Below are 17,172 nucleotides of genomic sequence, written 5' to 3'. Positions count from 1 at the left end.
AAACTTGGACGTTGGCTTTGTGAAGTCACCAAGCATTCTCCTTGCATTATTATTATTATTTTCGGCTGCCATCTCTTTCTCTTGTTCGAAAATTTCTAAAAGGTTGCTTCTGGATTGTTGTATTTTAGCTTCTCTTAATTTTCTCTTCAGAGTCCTTTCAGGTTCTGGATCAATTTCAACAAGAGTGCCTTTATCCTTGTTCCTGCTCATATGAAAGAGAAGAAAACAAGAAAAGAAGAGGAATCCTCTATGTCACAGTATAGAGATTCCTTTATGTTAGTAGAAAAAGAAGGGGTAGAAGAATGAAGAGGGAGATTCGGATTTTGGATGAAGAGAGGTGAAGAGAAGTGTTAGTAATTAAATAATTAAATAGAAGAAGAAAAGAGAAGGGAATTTCGAAAATAATTTGAAAAGGGGTTAGTAGTTTTCGAAAATTTAGAGATAAAATGTAATTAAATTAAAACATGAAACAATTAATTAATTAAAAAGAATTTTTGAAAAGAAAGAGATATTTTCGAAAATTGAAGAGGAAAAAGTAGTTAGGTGGTTTTGAAAAAGATAAGAAACAAACAAAAAGTTAGTTAGTTGTTTGAAAAAGATTTGAAATCAAAATTGAAAAAGATAAGAAGATAGCAAGTTAGATAAGATATTTTTGAAATCAAATTTTGAAAAAAAGATACAATTTTTGAAAAAGATCAAAATAAAAGATAAAAAGATTTTAATTCAAAAATTTTAAAATTATTTACCTCACTAACAAGAAACCACAAGATAAGATTCTAGAATTTTAAAGATTGAACCTTTCTTAACAAGAAAGTAACAAACTTCAAATTTTTGAATCAATCACATTAATTATTAGTGAATTTTCGAAAATTAGATGTAAAGATAAGAAAAAGATTTTTGAAAAATAATTTTTAAAATTTTCGAAAAAAAATGAAAAAGATATGATTTTTGAAAAAGATTTTGAAAAGATAAGATTTTTAAATTTTGAAAATTTGACTTGACTTGTAAGAAATAACTAATTTTAAAAATTTTTGACTAAGTCAACTCAAATTTTCGAAAATTATGAGAAAAATAAGGAAAAGATATTTTTTTTGAATTTTTAATTATGAGAGAGAAAAACAACAAAATTACTCAATGCATGAAATTTTTAGATCAAAACAATGAATGTATGCAAGAATGCTATGAATGTCAAGATGAACACCAAGAACACTTTGAAGATCATGATGAACATCAAGAACATAATTTTGAAAAATTTTTGATGCAAAGAAAACATGCAAGACACCAAACTTAGAAATTTTTAATGCTTGGAAAATATGAATGCAAAGATGCACATGAAAAACAAGAAAAGACACAAAACAATAAAACATCAAGATCAAACAAGAAGACTTATCAAGAACAACTTGAAGATCATGAAGAACACTATGAATGCATGGAATTTTCGAAAAATGCAAGAAAAAAAAATTTTTTTTAAAGCATGCAATTGACACCAAACTTAAAAATTGACTCAAGACTCAAACAAGAAACACAAAATATTTTTGATTTTTTATGATTTTCTAATTTTTTTGGATTTTTATTAATTTTTTCGAAAATATTTTTGGAAAAACGAAAAAGAAAAGAAAAATTTTGAAAAAGTTTTTGAAAAGAAAATTACCTAATCTGAGCAACAAGATGAACCGTCAGTTGTCCATACTCGAACAATCCCCGGCAACGGCGCCAAAAACTTGGTGGACGAAATTGTGATCCATGTTCTAACTATTTTGAGATGAAAGCTTCTTATGGCACTGGTTGAATTCACAACTCCGTTCAACTAACCAGCAAGTGTACTGGGTCGTCCAAGTAATAAACCTTACGTGAGTAAGGGTCGATCCCACAGAGATTGTTGGTATGAAGCAAGCTATGGTCACCTTGTAAAGCTCAGTCAGGCAGATAAAATTATGGAATTTGGAAAATCAAATAATAAAAGAAAAGAAATAATAAAAGGGATACTTATGCAGCCTCATTGGTGGGAATTTCAGATAAGCGCATGGAGATGCTGTATGGCTCAAGGACGCCTGCTCTCCTATTGCTTCAACTCAATCCTTCTTACTCCTTTCCATGGCAAGCTGTGTATAGGGGTTCACCATCAGTGGTGGCTACTTTCAATCCTCTCGGAAAAATGGTCCTCTGCGGCTGTCACTCGCATGGCTAATCGTCTGGAGGCATCACCCATGGTTGATGGCTACATCCCATCCTCGCAGTGAAAACTACGCTCACGCACTCTGTCACAGCACGGCTAATCACTGGTTGGTTCCCGCGCCTGCTGGAATAGAATCCCTTGATTCTTTTGCATTTGTCATCACGCCCAGCACTTGCAAGTCTGAAGCACGTCACAGTCATTCATTACCGGAATCCTACTCGGAATACCACAGACAAGGTGAGACTTTCCGGATTCCCAGGATCCTACTCGGAATACCACAGACAAGGTGAGACTTTCCGGATCCTCATAAATACCGCCATCTATCTAGCTTATACCACGAAGATTCTGTTGGGGAATCTAAGAGATACACATTCAAGCTCTGTTGCATGTAGAACGGAAGTGGTTGTCAATCACGTGCGTTCATAAGTGGGAATGATAATGAGGGTTATTTAATCATCACATTCATCATATTCTTGGGTGCGAATGAATATCTTGGAATACGAATAAGAGAGAATTGAATAAAAGAAAATAGAACTGCATTAATACTTGAGGTACAGCAGAGCTCCACACCCTTAATCTATGGTGTGCAGAAACTCCACCGTTGAAAATACATAAGTAAAAGGTTCAGGCATGGCCGAATGGCCAGCCCCCTAAAACGTGATCAATAGCCTCTTAGGATGAAGAATAAAACAAAACTGAGACCAAAGATGTCTAATACATTAGTAAATCATCCTATTTATAATAAACTAGCTCCTAGGGTTTACATGAGTAAGTAATTGATGCATAAATCCACTTCCGGGGCCCACTTGGTGTATGTTTGGGCAGAGCTTGATCAATCCATGAGCTGAGGCTTCTCTTGGAGTTGAACTCCGAGTTATGACGTGTTTTGGGCGTTCAACTCCGGATCATGACGTTTTTTTGGCGTTTAACTCCAGACAGCAGCATGAACTTGGCGTTCAACGCCAAGTTACGTCGTCAATTTCCGAATAAAGTATGGACTATTATATATTGCTGGAAAGTCCTGGATGTATACTTTCCAACGCCGTTGAGAGCGCGCCAATTGGAGTTCTGTAGCTCCAGAAAATCCATTTCGAGTGCAGGGAGGTCAGATTCCAACAGCATCAGCAGTCCTTTTGTTAGCCTTTTTCAGAGTTTTGCTCAAGTCCCTCAATTTCAGCCAGAAATTACCTGAAATCACAGAAAAACACACAAACTCATAGTAAAGTCCAGAAATGTGAATTTAACATAAAAACTAACGAAAACATCCCTAAAAGTAGCTTGAACTTACTAAAAACTACCTAAAAACAATGCCAAAAAGCGTATAAATTATCCGCTCATCACCTACTCTCTATAAAGATTCCCGAGTGTTTGTACTTAATTATGACAGTTGCCAAAGATCTGGCAATCTGCCTCACAGTTATGCCATGCCTCAACAAGGGATCTTGGAGATTGAGTTGTTTGATGTATGGGGTATTAACTTCATGGGACCTTTTCCACCATCATACTCAAACACTTATATTCTGGTGGCAGTGGATTATGTATCCAAATGGGTGGAGGCTATTGCAACACCCAGTAATGACACTAAAACAGTGTTAAAATTCCTCCAGAAATACATCTTCAGCAGATTTGGTACCCCTAGAGTATTAATTAGTGATGGGGGCACTCATTTCTGTAATAAACAGCTTTACTCTGCTTTGGTTCGTTATGGAGTTAGCCACAGGGTAGCTACTCCATATCACCCACAGACTAATGGGCAAGCAGAAGTCTCAAATAGAGAACTCAAAAGAATCCTGGAATGGACTGTAATTAACCGTAGAAGGGATTGGGCAAGAAGCTTGGATGATGCTCTGTGGGCATACAGAACAGCATTCAAGACCCCTATAGGGACCTCTCCATACCAGCTTGTGTATGGAAAGGCATGTCACTTGCCAGTGGAACTGGAACACAAGGCCTACTGGACAACCAGATTCCTAAACCTTGATGCCAAGTTAGCTGGAGAAAAATGATGTCTCCAGTTAAATGAGCTAGAGGAATTTAGACTCAATGCTTTCGAGAATGCAAAAATTTACAAAGAGAAAGCAAAAAGATGGCATGATAAGAAATTCATCCAGAGTCTTTGAGCCGGGGCAGAAAGTTCTGCTATTTAATTCTATGCTCAACTTATTCCCCGGGAAATTAAAATCCCGGTGGAGAGGTCCATATGAGATTACAAGTGTATCACCATATGGATACGTAGAGCTTCAGGATAATGAATCTAACAAAAAAGTTCATTGTTAATGGACAGAGAGTTAAACATTATCTTGAAAGCAATTTTGAGCAAGAATGCTCAAAACTGAGACTTGATTAAAAGCTCAGTAATAGTCCAGCTAACGACATTAAAGAAGCGCTTGCTGGGAGACAACCCAGCCATTCACAAAATTTAATTTTATTTGTTTTTGCTAATTAATTGATTTTTACAGGTATATGTCAAAGTATCTTCAAAAGGTAAAATAGCAATTGATTGGATTCACAGAGTTACAAGGGAATTTGGAAGCTCACTGGCGTGAAAAAGCCAGTAAGAAACATTTTGGGCGTTGAACGCCCAAAAGAAGCACCCACTGGGCGTTCAACGCCAGTAAGGGTAGCCATCTGGGCGTTAAACGCCAGAAAGGAGCATCTTCTGGGCATTGAACGCCAGAAAGAAGCACCTTCTGGGCGTTTAACGCCAGATTGACAGCGTCCTGGGCGTTCAGAAAAACACCCAGTGACAAAGGACTTCCTGGCGTTCAACGCCAGAAAGAAGCAACAGCTGGGCATTGAACGCCCAGGAGAAGCAGCAATTGGGCGTTAAACGCCCAAAACAAGCAGCATTTAGGCGTTTAACGCCAGAATGGTGGGGAGGAGGTAAAATTCGTTTTTCTTCACAAATTTTCAAATTTTTATGTTTCAATTCATAATTTCTTGCATAAACATGTTTTAAAATATCATCCTTTAATTCCAAAAATTTTAATCCTAATTTCTAAAAACACTAATTTCTAAAATCCCTTTTTCAAATATGTCAAATGTATCTTAATTCATAAACACAAATCTTTTTCCAATCCAAATCTTTTTCAAATCTTTTTCAACTCATCATATCTTTTGGATTTTGAAATTGCCTCTCCCTCTATTCCTCTCCTTTCCTTTTTTTTGCTTGAGGACAAGCAAACCTCTAAGTTTGGTGTGATTTGCCATGATCACTGAGCTAAAACTCATCAAGATCATGGCACCTAAGGGAACAGGAAGAGCAAGGATGTGAACTGAAGGAACTAAAGCGTCAGAAGCTATTCCTTGAAGGACCAAGCACCCCACAGACTAGAGGAACATCCACTTCCCAAAATACAGGTTGTTAAGTTCTAATTTTAAGCTTTAACTCTGTGATAGTATTTTTATAGAAATTTACCTTAGAAGTTATATAGGAGTAGTAGTAATTAGTATCTCTATTTTGATTTTATCTCCAATTAAGCTATGATTTATTTTTCTCATCATCATCAAACATGAATAAAGTAGTAGATTTTTAGAATAAAGAGGCAATATTTTTTTTCGAGTTCTTAATAAGGAAAATTCTAATTATTTATATGTGGTGGCAATACTTTTTGTCTTCTGAATGAATGCCTGAACAGTGCATATTTTTGATATTGAATTTTATGAATGTTAAAATTGTTGGCTCCTGAAAGAATGATGAACAAGAGAAATGTTATTGATGATATGAAAAATCATGAAATTGATTCTTGAAGCAAGAAAAATCAGTGAAAAACAAGCTTGCAAAAAAAAATAATAAAAAAAAGAGAAAGAAAAAGAAAAAGCAAGCAGAAAAAGCCAATAGCCCTTAAAACCAAAAGGCAAGGGTAAAAAGGATCCAAGGCTTTGAGCATCAGTGGATAGGAGGGCCCAAGGAAGTAGTTCCAGGCCTAAGCGGCTAAATCAAGCTGTCCCTAACCATATGCTTGTGGCATGCAGGTCCAAGTGAAAAGCTTGAGACTGAGTGGTTAAAGTCATGATCCAAAGCAAAAGAGTGTGCTTAAGAGCTCTGGACACCTCTAACTGGAGACTCTAGCAAAGCTAAGTCACAATCTAAAAAGGTTCACCCAGTCATGTGTCTGTGGCATTTATGTATCCGGTGGTAATACTGGAAAACAAAGTGCTTAGGGCCACGGCCAAGACTCATAAAGTAACTGTGTTCAAGAATCAACATACTACACTAGGAGAATCAATAATACTATCTGAATTCTGAGTTCCTATGGATGCCAATCATTCTGAATTTCAAAGGATAAAGGGAGATGCCAAAACTGTTCAGAAACAAAAAGCTACAAGCCCCGCTCATCTAATAAGAATCTGAGCACCATTTAAAACTCTTAGATATTATTACTTCTTAATTTCTTTTCATCCTATTTTATTTATCTAGTTGCTTGAGGACAAGTAACAGTTTAAGTTTGGTGTTGTGATGAGCGGATATTTTATACGCTTTTTGGGGGTAATTTCATGTAGATTTTAGTATGTTTTAATTAGTTTTTAGTTAAATATTATTAGTTTTTAGGCAAAAATCATATTTCTGGACTTTACTATGAGTTTGTGTGTTTTTCTATGATTTCAGGTATTTTCTGGCTGAAATTGAGGGAGCTGAGCAAAAATCTGAGTTAGGCTGAAAAAGGACTGCTGATGCTATTGGATTCTGACCTCCTTGCACTCGAAATGGATTCTCTGGAGCTACAGGAGTCCAATTGGCACGCTCTCAACGGAGTTAGAAAGTAGACATCCAGGGCTTTCCAGCAGTATATAATAGTCCATACTTTGCGCGAAGATAGACGACGTAAACTGGCGTTCAACGCCAGTATCATGCTGCTGTCTGGCGTCCAGCGCCAGAAACAGGTTACAAGTTGGAGTTCAACGCCAGAAACAGGTTACAACCTGGCGTTGAACGCCCAAAACAGCCCCAGGCACGTGAGAAGCTTAAGTCTCATCTCCAGCACACACCAAGTGGGCCCCAGAAGTGGATTTCTGCACTATCTATCATAGTTTACTCATTTTCTGTAAACCTAGGTTACTAGTTTACTATTTAAACAACTTTTAGAGATTTACTTTGTACCTTATGACATTTTCAGATCTAAATTTTATACATTTTGATGGCATGAGTCTCTAAACTCCATTGTTGGGGGTGAGGAGCTCTGCAGCGTCTCAATGAATTAATGCAATTGTTTCTATTTCACTCAAACGTGTGTGTGTTCCTATCTAAGATGTTCATTCGCGCTTAATTGTGAAGGAGGTGATGATCCGTGACACTCATCGCCTCCCTCAATCCATGAACGTGTACCTGACAAATACTTCCGTTCTACATCAGACTGAATGAGCGTCTCTTAGCTTCCTTAATCAGAATCTTCGTGGTATAAGCTAGAACTGATGGCGGCCACTCTTGAGGATCCAGAAAGTCTAAACCTTGTCTATGGTATTCCGAGTAGGATTCAAGGATTGGATGGCTGTGACGAGCTTCAAACTCGCGATTGCTGGGCGTGATGACAAACGCAAAAGGATCAATGGATCCTATTCTAACATGATCGAGAATCAACAGCTGATTAGCCGTGCTGTGATAGAGCATCTAGACCGTTTTCACTGAGAGGATGGGAAGTAGCCACTGACAATGGTGACACCCTACATACAGCTTGCCATGGATGGAACTTTACAAACAATTGAGTTGAATATTACATTGCAGGAATTCATAGGACAAAGCATCTCCAAAACTCCAACATATTCTCCATTACTGCATTACAAGTAATTAATTCTCGCTCTTTTATTTTTCTAATAATTTCAACTGATAATTTAATTGAAATCCTGACTAAGAATAATAAAATAAACATAGCTTGCTTCAAACCAATAATCTCCGTGGGATCGACCCTTACTCACGTAAGGTATTACTTGGACGACCCAGTGCACTTGCTGGTTAGTGGTATGAGATCATAAGAAATTTTGATTTTGTTATTGGGATTAAGATTTCGTGCACCAATTATGCTCAACCTTCTTTTGAATAGGTGAATTACATGGGGAGTGGTCCCAGGAATCCCAATAATGACCCAAATTCTAAGACATACAACCAGGGATGGAAGAATCACCCAAATTTTGGATGGAGGGATAAACCTCAGAGACCTCAGAACTTCAACAATAATTCTCAGGGCGGTTTCCAACGGAACAATGATCTGGAAGCAATATTGACAGGTTTTAGACAGGAAACCAGAGCATCCATCAAGAACCTGGAGATTCAAATGGGTCAAATAGCCACCAGAGTTAATGAAATTGATCAGAGGACCACTAATAGCCTTCCTAGTAACACAATTCCAAATCCAAGAGAGGAATGCAAAGCTATCTCCGTGATACGTGGACAAGTGGTAAGTACGGAAGCACAAGTTATGCAGGAAACCAAAGCCTCCATTAGAAATTTAGAGGTGCTAGTGGGCCAATTGAGCAAGCAAATACTTGAGAGGTCTGCAAGTGCATTTCAAGGTGATACAGTGGTAAACCCAGGAGAAGATTGCAAGGTTATTCAATTGAGAAGTGGTAAAGTAGCTGGCTCTGAGACTAAAGCCAATGAAGAGTTAGTTGAAAAGGAAGCTCCAGAGGAGAAAAAGGGAGAATTGGAGCACGCCCCTCCAAAGCGTGCGGACAACCCATTCCCGGATTCTTTTGACACTTATCCTACTTTGCCAAAGGCTCCTGAGTACAAGCTTAAAATGCCATATCCTCAGAGACTTCAAAAGGAGACCAAGGACAAGCAGTTCTCAAAGTTCTTGGAAATCTTCAAAAAGTTACAAATCAATATTCCTTTTGCTCAGGTTTTGGAGCAAATGCCTATCTATATCAAGTTCATGAAGGAGCTGTTGTCAAAGAAAAAGTGTTTAAAGGGAGATGAGACAGTAGTCCTGACTAAGGAATGTAGTGCTGTAATTCAAAATAACTTGCCAAGGAAGATGCCAGATCCAGGGAGCTTTCAAATTCCATGCACCATTGGGAGCACTACCTTTGAGAAAGTACTATGTGATCTGGGGACAAGCATAAATCTAATGCCCTTATCTGTGATGAAGAAGCTACAAATCCAAGAGGCACAACCCACAAAGATAGCATTACAGATGACAGATAAATCTATGAAGCCTGCATACGGATTAGTGGAGAATATCTTGGTCAAAGTGGGTAAATTCTTCCTCCCAGCAGACTTTGTGATTCTTGATACAGGGGAGGATGAGAATGCCTCTATAATTCTAGGAAGACCATTCCTAGCCACTGGAAGAGCTCTGATTGATGTAGAATGGGTGAATTAGTACTTAGAGTGTATAATGAGCAATTGGTCTATCATGTCTTCAAAGATATACATCCAATAGGTGAAGAAGAGATGTGCATGCAGGCTGAGCTTATTGATCCAAACCTTCAAAAACCCCCTGATGATACAAAGCAGAATCTGCAGTTCAAACCTCCCTTGGTAATAATCAATAAAATTCCTCCAAACATAAAACCTAAGTTTGGTGTTGGGAATGCATCATCTACCAAGGAGGAGGTTCCCAAAAAGAAGAAAGTACCCAGAGGATGGAGAAACAAAAAGATCCCCACTGAAGGTTTCTCCCCAGGAATGAAGGTGGTGTTGACCAACAATCCAGCATGGGTTTATACAGTAATCAGAATCCTCTCTCTGGAGCATATTGAGCTACGTTATGGAGACACAGGAAAGAAGTTCAAAGTAAGGGGTGAAGAGCTGAGCCCCTATGATCCTCCTCCTTAGCGGAGCTGACCGTCAAGCTAGTGACGATAAAGAAGCGCTTGTCGGGAGGCAACCCGATAATTTCTTATCCTTAGCTATTTTTATTTTTTGTAGTAGTAATTTTCTTATTTGATTTTTATTGAGTTCTTACTAATTTTCTGATCATGCTGCTATTTTATCACAGGAACCGAACACCTCAAGCTCTATATAAAAAAAGTGCATACGAACGATCATGTGTGAGTGAAAAAATAAATTTGACAGGGAGTTGCACAGGAGTGGCGCTAGAATGGAGCCTTTCGCACAAACGATCCCATGCGTTCGCGTACCCCAAGCGTTCGCGTCGTTTGTGATTTTCGCTATTCACGCAGACACGTCATTGACGCGAACGTGTGACCTGTAAATTCTACGTAAAAGAGTGTTTGGGCAGAGAGTTGTGCTGGCATCGGGTAGGAAGTGTGCTAAAAGCACAAATTTGGGCACGCGGATGCGTGACTGACGCGTCCGCGTCAGTTGTGCACATATGACCATCCACGCGAGCGCGTGCATGACGCGAACATGTCGTATGAAAATTTGGCTCCCAAGTCATGCGAACAGAGAGTCGCGCGGGCGCTCGGCTGGCTTCACGCGAATCACACAAAATTCATGGCACGCGGACGCGTATCAGACCCTAACGCGTCATTAAGAAAATTCGCGACCCATGCTTACGCATGCTGTACGCGTACGCGTAGCTTGTGCCGCCTTGTTTTCTTTCTCTCTCTTTCCCAATCCTAAATTCTCTCTTATTCTTTTAACCTTTTATTTTTCTCTCCTCATAATCTCCGTCTCTTCAATTTTCAGTTCTTCTTTGCTTGAGGACAAGCAAACCTTTAAGTTTGGTGTTGTTGAACGCTGTGCTTACTGGTTTTCTGGCACAAAAAGGGAGGCGAATCATCTTCATTGAGGACCACAACCTGAAGAATAGAGCTACCACTAAGATAACTAAGGTGGTTGAGTTTCTTTCATTTTTATTCCTCCCCTCTTTTTCTATGTTATGTTCCAGCTTTCTACTATTTTTCTTTGATTGTTGCATGATCTTTTATTAGTTAGAATCCTAGGACTAGTTTTTTTAATTGCTTTAATGCTGAAAAGATGTTTCATGTACCACTCACTGAACTTGAATCTAAAAAGAAAAGAAAAAGAAGTGATGTATTGCATGAGAAATTGAGTTAATTCTAAGAATAGTCTGATTTACTTAAATGTGGTGGTATTTTCTGTGATTTTTGAATGCATGATATGAACAGTGCATATTTGAATTTGAATCAAGGGATGTTAATGTATAAGGAACAGGAATTTAGAGAATTATTATGACTTCTCTGAAATTTAGAAAAAGTTAATCCTTGAAGCAAAAGAAACAGCAAAAATAACAATAATAATAATAATAATAAATAATTAATAAATAAAAGCAAGGTCCAAGGCTCTGAGCATCAATGACTAGGGAGGCCAGACATGATTAAAAGCTCAAAGAGTTGTTTTCCTAGTTATATGCTTGTGGTATGATTGTGTCAAGTAATCCTTGAGACAGAACACTTAGAGTCGAGACCAAGTGTGTTTAACAGAGTATGCTGATGAGCGGATAATTTATACGCTTTTTGGCATTGTTTTTAGAAAGTTTTTAGTATAATCTAGCTATTTTTAGGGATGTTTTCATTCGTTTTTATGCTAAATTCACATTTCTGGACATTACTATGAGTTTGTGTATTTTTCTGTGATTTCAGGTAATTTCTGGCTGAAATTGAGGGACTTGAGCAAAACTCTGATAAAAGGCTGACAAAGGACTACTGATGCTGTTGGATTTTGACCTCCCTGCACTCAAAATGGATTTTCTGGAGCTATCAAACTTCAAATGGCGCGCTATCAACGGCGTTGGAAAGTAGACATCCAGAGCTTTTCAGAAATATATAATAGTCCATACTTTAGTCGTGATTAGATGACATAAACTGGCGCTCAACGCCAGTTCCATGCTGCATTCTGGAGTCAAACGCCAGAAACACGTCACGAACCAGAGTTGAACACCAAAAACACGTTACAACTTGGCGTTCAACTCCAAAAGAAGCCTCAGCTCGTGTAAAATTCAAGTTCAGCCCAAGCACACACCAAGTGGGCCCCGGAAGTGGATTTCTGCATCAATTACTTACTTCTGTAAACCTTAGTAGCTAGTCTAGTATAAATAGGACTTTTTACTATTGTATTCAGTGTCTTTGACCATTCGGTCTTTTGACCATAAGTCCTTCTCCCTATTTTTGAATCCATATCATATTTTGGGGGCTGGCCATTCAGCCATGCCTGGACCTTCACTTATGTATTTTCAATGGTGGAGTCTCTACACACCATAGATTAAGGGTGTGGAGCTCTGCTGTACCTCAAGTTTTAATGTAATTACTACTATTTTCTATTCAATTTGATTTATTCCTGTTCTAAGATACCATTCGTACTTCAACCTGATGGATGTGATGATCTGTGACACCCATCATCATCCGTCCCTATGAACGCGTGCCTGACAACCACTTCCATTCTACAAGCGAAAGCTAGAGTGTGTATCTCTTGGATTCCTGATGCACGACGCATGGTTGCCATCGCCTGACAACCGAGCCTTCCATTCCGTGAGATCAGAGTCTTCGTGGTATAAGCTAGAATTAATAGCGGCATTCATGAGAATCCGGAAAGTCTAAACCTTGTCTGTGGTATTCCAAGTAGGATTCCGGGATTGAATGACTGTGACGAGCTTCAAACTCGTGATTGTTGGGCATGATGACAAACACAAAAGAGTCAAGGGATTCTATTCTGACATGATCGAGAACCGACAGATGATTAGCCGTGCCGTGACAGAACATTTGGACCTTTTTCACTGAGAGAATGGGATGTAGCCATTGACAACGGTGATGCCCTACATACAGCTTGCCATGGAAAGGAGTAAGAAGGATTGGATGAAGGCAGTAGGAAAGTAAAGATTTAGAAGGAGCACAGCATCTTCATACACCTATCTGAAATTCCCAACGATGATCTACATAAGTATTTCTATCTTTATTTTCAGTTTATTTACTATTATTATTCGAAAACTCCATAACCATTTATTATCCGCCTGACTGAGATTTACAAGATGACCATAGCTTGCTTCATACCAACAATCTCTGTGGGATCGATCCTTACTCATGTAAGGTTTATTACTTGGACGACCCAGTACACTTGCTGGTTAGTTGAGCGAAGTTGTGAAATTATGTTAGATCATGGTATTGAACACCAAGTTTTTGGGGCCATTACCAGGGAATCAATTTTGAACAACAATTTAAGTATGAATCACAATTTCATCCACCATATGCCAAAGGCTTTGAGCACCATTGTCTGGGAGTAACTAAAAGAAAAATCAAAACTCAAATAGAGTTCCCCAATTAAGTGTTTGTGGTGTTTCTGTGTCAATTAATCCTTGAGACAAAACATTTAAAGTCACGGCTAGGCTCAAGGTGCAAAGCACCAAAGAAAAATAAATTAAAGTAAATTTTGCTGTGTTCAAGGATTAAACTGAAATATAAAAGATCAGAGAATTCATAATATTATTCGGATTCTAATTCCGAATGACATTAACATTCTTCTGTTTCAAAGGAGAGTGAGATGTCAAACCTACTCAGGATTGCAGTTGTAAACCCCACTAGAAGAAAAGACACGAGCTTAATCGAACTCTCATTCTCATGCAAATTCACATCCTAAGCCTATATTAGTTTTGGTTGCTTGAGGACAAGCAACAGTTTAAGTTTGGTGTTGTGATGCGTGAGCATCTTGTCTATCTTTTCCTAGTGAATTTGGACTTAAATTGCTGATTTTAATTAAGAATTAATTATATTTTAGCCACTATAGATGCTATTTTGAGTTTTGGGCAATTTTATTTATTTTAGGTAGCATTCAGCAGAATTTGATGGAGTTTCTGCAACATAAGAATCAAAGGAGATGGCTGCAAGGAGCGACGCGCACGCGTGCCTGACGCGTGCGCGTGATCTGGAAGTTTCCACGGCGACGCGTGTGCGTGACTGACGCGCACGCGTGAATTGAAGATTTGCTCAGTGACGCGTTCGCATGACCAACGCGTCCACGTGGCTTGCGAAGGAGACCAGCGACGCGTACGCGTGACGGGCGCGATCTGCAGAATTTACAGAAATCGCTGGCATGGATTTTGGGCCGCATCTTGACCCAGTTTCTGGCCCAGAAAACACAGATTGGAAGCTGCAGAATAGACAATCAAGTGGTCCCAACCCATCAGCTGAAGACTTGTTAATTAATTCGAATTTAAATTCAAATCTTATCTTTTAGGAAAAGATATTATTTTTAGTTTTAGATAATTAGATTTTAAAAATTGATTAGGTGTAGTAATAAAATAGGAACTCTGTACATATAGACAAGGACACAGATGGTTACCAAAACCCTTATTTTTCTTCTCTGAACTATGAGCAACTAATCCTCCATTGTTAAGGTTAGGAGCTCTTTCTATTTTCATGGATTGATTCGTTTGATATTTTTAATTTAATTCATGTCTTGATTTATATTTCAATATTTGTTTTCGTTTTTTATTCTATGAATATTGGGTGGAACGGAAGTATGACCCATGTTCTAGTTGAGTTCTCGTAAAACTTGGAAAAGCTCTTTACTTGAACAACAGCTTGAAAACATATTATACTGAATTTTTAATTGTTTGTATTTAAATGGATACGTGAGATATAATCCCCTTATTTGTGGTTAATTATGATTCTTTTGGCATATAAACTAGAAATTGATCATCACCCTCTAATTGGAATTAATTGACCAAGGAATTGGCAATTAATGAATTTTAGAGGAGACTAGGAAGGTCTAAGGAATTAGGGTCTAGTCACATATAGTTTGCCATGAAATTAAATCTTGCATGATTAAATTAATTAGTAATAAAAGTTAATCTGGAAATTAGATAACTCTGAAACCTTAACTGCTTTCCCAAATAATTTATTTCCGATTCATTGCTGCTTTCTTTCTGAAATTCTTAAAGTACTGTATAATGCTCTTTGAATATCTCAAAACCATTTTTTGCTTGCCTAACTAATCCTATCAAATGCTATTATTGCTTGATCCATCAATCCTAATGGGATCGACCCTTACTCACGTAAGGTATTACTTGGTACAACCCGGTGCACTTGCCGGTTAGTAGTGTGGGTTGTAAAATACCGCACCATACACCACCCTTGAGCCTTTGGGAAAAGGGTGCATATGGGTTTAGGATCTCCCTTTTCTTTAGCTCTTCCCTGAGTGTGGGTTGGGGTGCATAGTTTATTTCTTCATGATTTTCCTTTGGACTGTCTTGGAGGTGTTCTGTTTGTGTGTCTACTTCCTCCACACTCTTCTCATCACTTGTAGCGATCATCTTGCATTCTTCCCACCTGACCTTCCTTGTTTCTCCTCTTGGATTCTTCTCTGTGTCACTGGGAAATCCATCAGTGGGTTTGGGAAACTGTTGAGATAAATATCCTACTTGGGATTCTAGTCTCTTGATGGTTTCCCCTTGGTTTTTGATAGTAGCTCGCACTTCATCCTTAAATACCTTGTTGTCTTGGACTTCTTTACATATGTCTTCAAGTAGAGCCTCAATCTTGGAAAGTCTATCCTCAGTTAGTGATGGTAGGTTGAGATTAGGTGGTTGTTGATAGGATCTATGTAAGGGATGTTGGTGATTTGCATTGTTATTAGAATTGTGGTTGTGGCGTCTCTGGTCTAAGCCTTGGTCTTGTTGATTTTTCCACCCAAAGTTAGGGTGATTTCTCCATCCAGAGTTGTAAGTTTTGAAGTACAGATCATGGATTTGTCTAGGTGAGTTCCCAACATAATTGGCTTGTTCCCAGTCACCTTCTTCTCCTATATTCACTTCTTCTTGAGTTGGTGATGAAGTGATGAGTGCTGCAACTTGGTTTTCTTCCACCTTCTTGGTAAGATCTGCTAGCTGCTGGTGATCATCTTATTTTGAGCCAGCAATGCATCCATGTGATTCAGCTCCATTACTCCTCGAGTGTTGCTTATTTCAGAAGCATAGAAGTAGTCATTCTCAGCTACCGTTTCAATGACATCTATGGCTTCTTTAATGGTTTTTTTCTTGTTTAGAGATCCTTCTGATGAATGGTCTACAACCTTCTTTGACTCATAAGAAAGACCTTCATAGAAAATGTGAAGTTGAACCCACTCATTGAACATGTCCGGTGGGCATCTTCTTGTTAAGTCCTTGAATCTCTCCCATGCCTCATAGAGAGTTTCACCATCTTATTGCCTGAAAGTTTTCACCTCAGCTCTCAGCTGTTAATTCATTGAGGAGGGTAGAATCTTGCCAAAAACTTGTTCACCACGTCTTCCCAATTTGTTAAGCTCTCCTTTGGGAAGGATTCAAGCCACTTAGATGCTTTGTCCCTGAGTGAAAAAGGGAACAAAAGTAGCCTATAGACATCCGGATGGACTCTATTAGACTTCACAGTGTCACATATTCTCAGGAAGGTGGTTAGATGTTGATTGGGGTCTTCTTGGGCACTTCCTCCAAATGAGCAGTTGTTCTGAACAAGGGTGATGAGCTGGGTTTTAATTCAAAGTTGTTGGCATGTATGGTGGGCTTTTGGATGCTACTTCCACAGTTTCCTGGATTTGGATTGATGTAAGAGCCTAGAACTCTCCTCTTTTGCCTAGCATGATTTGCAGGGCCTTCTCTGGCATGGTTGCGAGCTTCTCCTTCATGATGGTTTTCCAAATTCTCCTCCATGTTTGTTTCAAAGTACTCTTCCTCTTCCTTAGCACCAATAACTCTTTTCCCTCTTGCTTCCCTCCTTGATCTATAGAGGGTCCTCTCAGGTTCTGAATCAAAGAAAGTTGAAGCTCCACCTCTTCTCCCTGTCATACAACTAACAGAGCACACATCAATAGATAAAATGAAGTAATTATTATTGTTAGAGTGATTGTTAGTGTGAGTGGTGTAATTTATCAAACAGTTAGTGGGTTAGTGAGCAGAATTGTAAGTAAATTCAAAGAAAAAAAAGAAAATAACGAGGGGATAGGGGGTGAGGAAGAAACTAAATAAACTGAAGGTAAATGACTAAATAAAATAAACAAACAAAAGAAAAATGCTCAATCTTGTGAACTTCCAACTTAATAATTGTTGATACAAAATCAATCCCCAGCAACAGCACCATAAACTTGATGCACAGAAACTTGTCTC

At 38.4% G+C, this 17,172-nt stretch overlaps 1 non-coding gene across 1 annotated transcript; it reads left to right on the top strand.

Moving 5' to 3' along the window:
• The first annotated feature begins 16,161 nt into the window (after positions 1–16,161).
• Positions 16,162–16,267, top strand: LOC130952242 (small nucleolar RNA R71). The gene has a single exon (XR_009074423.1). It is a non-coding gene; the product is annotated as a small nucleolar RNA R71 (small nucleolar RNA).
• The last annotated feature ends 905 nt before the right edge of the window (positions 16,268–17,172 follow it).

The sequence above is a fragment of the Arachis stenosperma genome, chromosome 9 (genome assembly GCF_014773155.1).
Source record: "Arachis stenosperma cultivar V10309 chromosome 9, arast.V10309.gnm1.PFL2, whole genome shotgun sequence".
In the NCBI taxonomy this organism is placed as follows: domain Eukaryota; kingdom Viridiplantae; phylum Streptophyta; class Magnoliopsida; order Fabales; family Fabaceae; genus Arachis; species Arachis stenosperma.
Note: the sequence above shows the minus strand (reverse complement) of the source record. Positions and strands in the feature narration are given on the sequence as shown.